The sequence below is a fragment of the Drosophila miranda genome, chromosome 2 (assembly GCF_003369915.1).
Source record: "Drosophila miranda strain MSH22 chromosome 2, D.miranda_PacBio2.1, whole genome shotgun sequence".
NCBI lineage: Eukaryota > Metazoa > Arthropoda > Insecta > Diptera > Drosophilidae > Drosophila > Drosophila miranda.
In genome coordinates, this window is record NC_046675.1 from 29,127,401 (window position 1) to 29,133,245 (window position 5,845).

Consider the following 5,845-nt stretch of genomic DNA (forward strand, 5'->3'; position numbering starts at 1 on the left):
ACATTTCCTTTTTCTCTGTCTCACGAATTTCAATCTGCAAATTCCCACTAGCATCTGACATCCATTTTGATGAATAAATAAATGTTGATTTAGATTTGTGTATATTTTCCACTCATTCGCTCGGCTCTTCTTCCGCTGCCAATTAGAGGCGAGACTGTACTCGGTCTCTGCCATTCCGATGCCGCCCGAAGACAACTCTAATTAGGAACGGTATAATAGGCTTAGGTGTGGTGACACTGGTGCCACCCACAACCACACACATTTCAGTGTCATTCGCTCTGTCGCTTCTACTCCACTTCCACCTCTCTCTTCCTTGTGGCTGCTGCCTCTCTGGTTGCTCTGCCATAAATACTGAGTGCAACCGAGTTGGCAGCCAGCCTACACCCACCCCCACCCCCCCTCTCTCTTGTGCAACTGTACTGCATTCCGGTGTACAGTGCGCTGTCCTGTCGCTCCTTGCATGACATTTCTGCTAATTTAAATTTATTGGAACCAAATTTATGCCGCGCTGCAGAGTTGCAGGGAGTCCGGGAGTCGTGGAGTCCTGCATCTTCTTGGTCGTCTGGCGGCTGGCATGCAGAATTTATGACATTTGCCTGCATTGACACTGGCAGCAGGCCTCGAACGCACCAGTCGTATAGTTTTTTGGAGTTGGGGGGCTTTCGCTATGCAAATGTTGCGGTTCCCCCGAACCGAGGAGAGAGGAGGAGATCTGATCTGTAGATGGATCTAAAAGAAGAAAAGGTTTTTTTCTTGAGCTGCACTTTCATGCGAGAAAATTCCAGCCATGTAATTTATTCCAAAAAGTTCCTCCAAAAATAAACCAATTCTGTTTTAAAAATTTGTGTGCATTTTTTGTTTGCATGTTTTATAATGTAATTAAAGCGATTTGGTGAGGGATCGGACAGGACACCGGACCCTAGGCAGGGGGTGGGGGAGGGAAAAACCTGGCAAAGAGAAATTTTAATTGAAATTATAATGGCCTCATTATGCAAATTCCCTTTTTGTTGCTTATTTTTCCACCCACAAAAATACACACACACACACGAAATCCAAAATGGCCCCTCTATGACTTTTTTTTTTGTAGTGTTTTTGTTTATTTTCTATTTGTGTTAATAACATTTTGTGTTGTTGTTTTTTCCAAGGGGGGGGGGGGAGGGTAGAGGGTTTATTGAAATTTTATTGTTTGCTTGTCGAAAAGAAGTATTGTATTTATATTCCACACTTTATTATTTAACATTTTCAATTTTTGTTGTTGTGGTTTTTGTTTCGTTATATCTAATTTTTCGAAGCGAAAATGTGGGAAAATTATCTTCGCGAAAAAGGAGTCATGAAAAGGCATAACTTTTTGACCGATGGAAAGAATTTTGCCATTCACATGGGGAAGAAGAACATGGAAAAACGGAACAAGGAAAGGGAATAAAAAGTGATGCTAGATGGTAGCTTTTCCACCGATGATTCTTCAACTTCGTTTAATTTTGCCATTTACATGGGGAATGGGAATGCATGAACAGTCGGTGTATTAAGGAACAGATGAAAACGGAACATGGAAAGAGATTAAAAGTGATGCTAGATGGCCGACGAAGATTTAATGTCGTTAAATTTTGCCATTCACATTGGCTGATACAGTCCATATCGCATGAATGGGATTTTAAACGCAAGCTTTTGTCGTCGCTTAAATTTGCCATTCACAGCGATATTCACATAGACCCCTTTTACGTTCACAAGTGAATGCCAATATTTTCCATCGTGGTTTTCCCCCAGAAAGTTACAGAAACACAGAATAATTACAGCCAGGTAATGAAGTTGTATCCCTTTCCATTAGCCCCCAAAAACCAACGCGAATTTCCGCGGACTGTAATTTCCAAAAGGCATAAATAATATAAACCTAAAAACAAATTTTTAACGACACAATTTTCGCCCAACTAAATGCAAACAAAACGGGGGAAAAAGGGGGGGAGTAGAGAGCACAGACCAAAGCACCTGTGCGCCAAAGGGGGGGGAGGGAGAGGGGGAGTTCCTCTGCAGGACTCTGGTTTACAGGTCAATGAGCCCCCCCCCCCAGCCCCAGCCCCAGCAATGCGTGGAACGTGTGAGTATTACCATTTAATAGCATTAACTTGAAAATATGTAAAAGCAAACCCAACTGAATAATGGAGCAGCGAAAATTCTGGTTTGTTGAAGGAAAACTCCGGCACTGGAGCGTAGGGCATATAGGACCATCCATAGGGCAACGAAAGACCTGGAAAATAGGGTTTTATTGTGGAAATCAGTATAGGTTTTTCTTTTTATAAGGGGTTTGTCTAGGAATCTAGAAACTGATGTATTTTTGTACCTGAAAACGATTTTGTCGAGGCACTTATCCGTGCAAATATTTTATTTTATAAAATAAAACCCAATTTGTAACTATTTCCCCAGCACGGGTTATTATATTTCCCTTTCGAACAATTAGCCTTCCCTTAAAAGCTCATTCGAAAGTCGCTTTGAGGCACGGTCGTTCGGTTTTACGCGAAAATGTTTTCCGCTTTTTCGTGGAAAATTGCATAAATACTATACGGCATCAGAGAGAGAGAGAGAGAGAGAGAAGGAAACAACGATCCAGGCAAGCGAAACCAATGAAAAATCCCCCCCCCCCCCCCCCACACAGAGAGAGAGAAATGTGCAATGGGGCGTTGTGTATAGCATAAATATTTAGTCAGGCGATGCATTAAAATTTATGCACAAAAACAAACAGAAAAATAAGGAAACAAAATGCGTTGCATATTCCATATGGCCCAATCCTTAAAGACAACTATGCCGCCACCGTCCCCCAATTGCCAATTAAATGGCACTCCCCAATCGATGGGCATTTTCCTTTTTGCATGGAAAAACATGTTCAAATGTCACATTAAAAATGGTTGGTTGGTTGGGAGGCTCCTACTGCTTTTTGCATTAATTAAAAGCATACCAACGATCCATCGAATGTGTGTCCGGGGGATTATAACATTTTCCCCGACATCAAAAATAATAGCAACTCGCAGGCGGTTGGATACTTATGGGAGGAACTATAGCTACAGTCAATCGAGTGGAAAACTGCAAAACCGCCAAACAAAAGTCAATGAAAATTAATTGTTGTTTTTTTTTTGTTTTTGGGCTAAAACTACTTCGTTTTGAAAAATGCTAGTCACGCGGTTAACTTTAATTAAAAATGTATCACAGAAGGAAGGAAAATCTGCTTTGTTACAACACAAAAAGCGGGCGATAATCCCCTCATTTTCCAACATAAAATATATATTATTATTTTGTATTATCGCATCAAACAATTTGCATTGTTTGCATTGCCATAAACCACACCGAAAAAAATTACTAAAAAAAAAGAGGAGGAGCAGGGGGGATTGCATATCTGGAGCCCACATAATTGATTATATTAAATTAACATTAAACAAACATTACAAAATAAACATTGCCACAGAGAGCATAGAAATCTAATGCGAAAATTGTGAAATCAAGCGTCGAGTCGATTGGGGAAAAACTGTGAAAGATACGGAAGGAAGGAAAAAGCCACAGCACACATAATTAAATGGCAAACAATTCGGCATAGAAATTTGCATTGCATCAAATATTTATCGAAATATTTAAAGGCTTAAATCTTTAGGAAAACTTTAATGTTTATTTATGGTTTTATTTTTTTTGTAAATTTAGTTTAGTGAATGGTTTAGTGAATTTAGAGGCTACGATTAAAGTAAATATTAAAATAGAGACTCAAGCCTTTAAAATGTTTTTCATATTTTTTTTATAATTTTAAAATTTAATTTTTAAATTTAAAAGATTTATTATTATTATTATTTATTTATTTATTAACATTCGTGCATTTTTTCTCTTTTTTTAATCATTAAATTATTTTGTGCCTCGAAGAAAAATTTTGTATTTTTTATTTTAAACCAATAATTAACTAAAAATAATAGCAATAAAAACCGGACTAAAAGATTAGCATTTTTTCATCAGTTTCTGCATTTTCTTTCGTTTGCCAATATATTTTCGGTTTTTAGTTTTTATTTTTTAAAATTAAAAAAAATAAATATTTTTTTAGTGAGCTTTTTCAACCAAAATTCATATAACTTTTTTTAATGTAAGTAAATTTTTGCATTGACCAAATTTGTTTTGCTTGTTTAAATACTAAATAAATATATAATAAATAATAATTTAAATAAATTTCACAGAAAAAAATTAATTGTACAAATAAAAACTCCAAAAGTCCTTGCCTTGTTTTTTCGTGCATTTCTGAGGAAATTTGTGTTCATTTTAAATAATTTTCTTTCATAATTTTAATTGAAAAATTCCACTTTTTCGGGTGTGAGAATGTATTTGTGTGATTTATAGCCGCAATGCAGTTTATTTATGCCTTTGTGCGCAGTGCCCAGAGCCAAAAAGTAATTCTTCTTGCAAATTCTTTTTGGAATTTTCCACATTTAAGGCGAGAGAAAAGTCAATTTGTGCCTTTTGTTTGGTTTTATTTGTCACGAGAAGTGCGAAATGCATTAGTTGCAGATTTAAATTCCAATTCGAATGTCCGACTGCCACAAACCGAGGAAAAGAATGTGTCCAAATCCTTTTGTAGCTAATGGCAGCAGCTGGCTGTCCTCTCAGAAAGGTAGAGAGGGAGGGGGAGAGGGGGAGGACACTCGAGTGTGGCCTTGGCTTTTAGGTAGATTTCACTAAGACTCTTAGTGCTCTCTGGCTTTTCCTTGCGGCTTTTCTTCACATGCTTTCACTCAAGAAAATGTTTGACAAAATATCTCTAGATTCGTTTTATATTTCACACTCTCTCAGGGTCCCTCTGGGTCCGCCCCTTAGTGTCTTTAATTACATTTTTCTGCAAAAATGAGCAAAAGCAAAGAGAGGGAGGCTGCCCCGAAAATTGTTTGATTTTTCAATTAATTTGCTTTTTCTTTCTTCTTCTTTGATTTCTCAATGGGTTGCTGCCACGTCTGCCTTTGAAATGATTCCATTTATTTTTTTTTTTAGATTTTGGTTCATTAGGGAATAAAAGGGCCATAAATGTGAGAGGAAATACGATTTGGAGGAGAAAATGGGGACAGAAAAACTAAAAAAAAGGCAGGGAATGATAAATGTCGAGATAAATCGCCATTGAGAGGCGATTTTTGTATTTATTCTGGTAACCAAAATTTCAAAAAAGTTACTAAAAAATTATCTTATAAATGTGTTTCAAAATGTACTCTAAAATCCCCAACAAAATTAATTTAAAATGTTTTTTAAACCACTTAAGTATTGCTTATGAGAAGCGCGTAGAAAGGCTGCAGCGTTGGAGGGAGAGAGAGAGAGAGAAAAAAAGAGAGGAGGAGCGGGTAAAAGATCTCTGGCAAGCTCTGCCTTATGTTTCCTTTCGAGTGATTCTGGAAGGGTATCCCCTGTTGTTATCATCGCTTTCACGGTGTATTTTTTGTCTTTCTTGAAATATTTATGAAAGAAGTTACCTGGGCGTCTGTCTGTCTGGCTTGATGGATGGAGAAAGGCTCCTCCTGAGGCTCTTCCTCCCGGCTCTTCCGTTGGCCCCTATCCGTCTCCCTCTCCCGCTCTGGCGCTGCCATTAATTACCAAACTCATCCGAAAGTAATTCTATGGGAAAATTAGTTTAAGCGAAGGCTCTGAGCCGTCGCGTCGCGTCGCCTCGTCTCGCGTCGCCTCGTCTCGCCTCGCGTCGGTGGCTGATTCAGAGCTGTCAGAGTGTGGATTGCCGCGATGCCACTGCCATGCTGCCACTTGCCCCGTGGCCCAGTGGTAGTGCCTCCGTTGCTGCTGCTCCTTCTGCAATTATTATGCAATTACAGGGGGGAGGGGGGAGGGG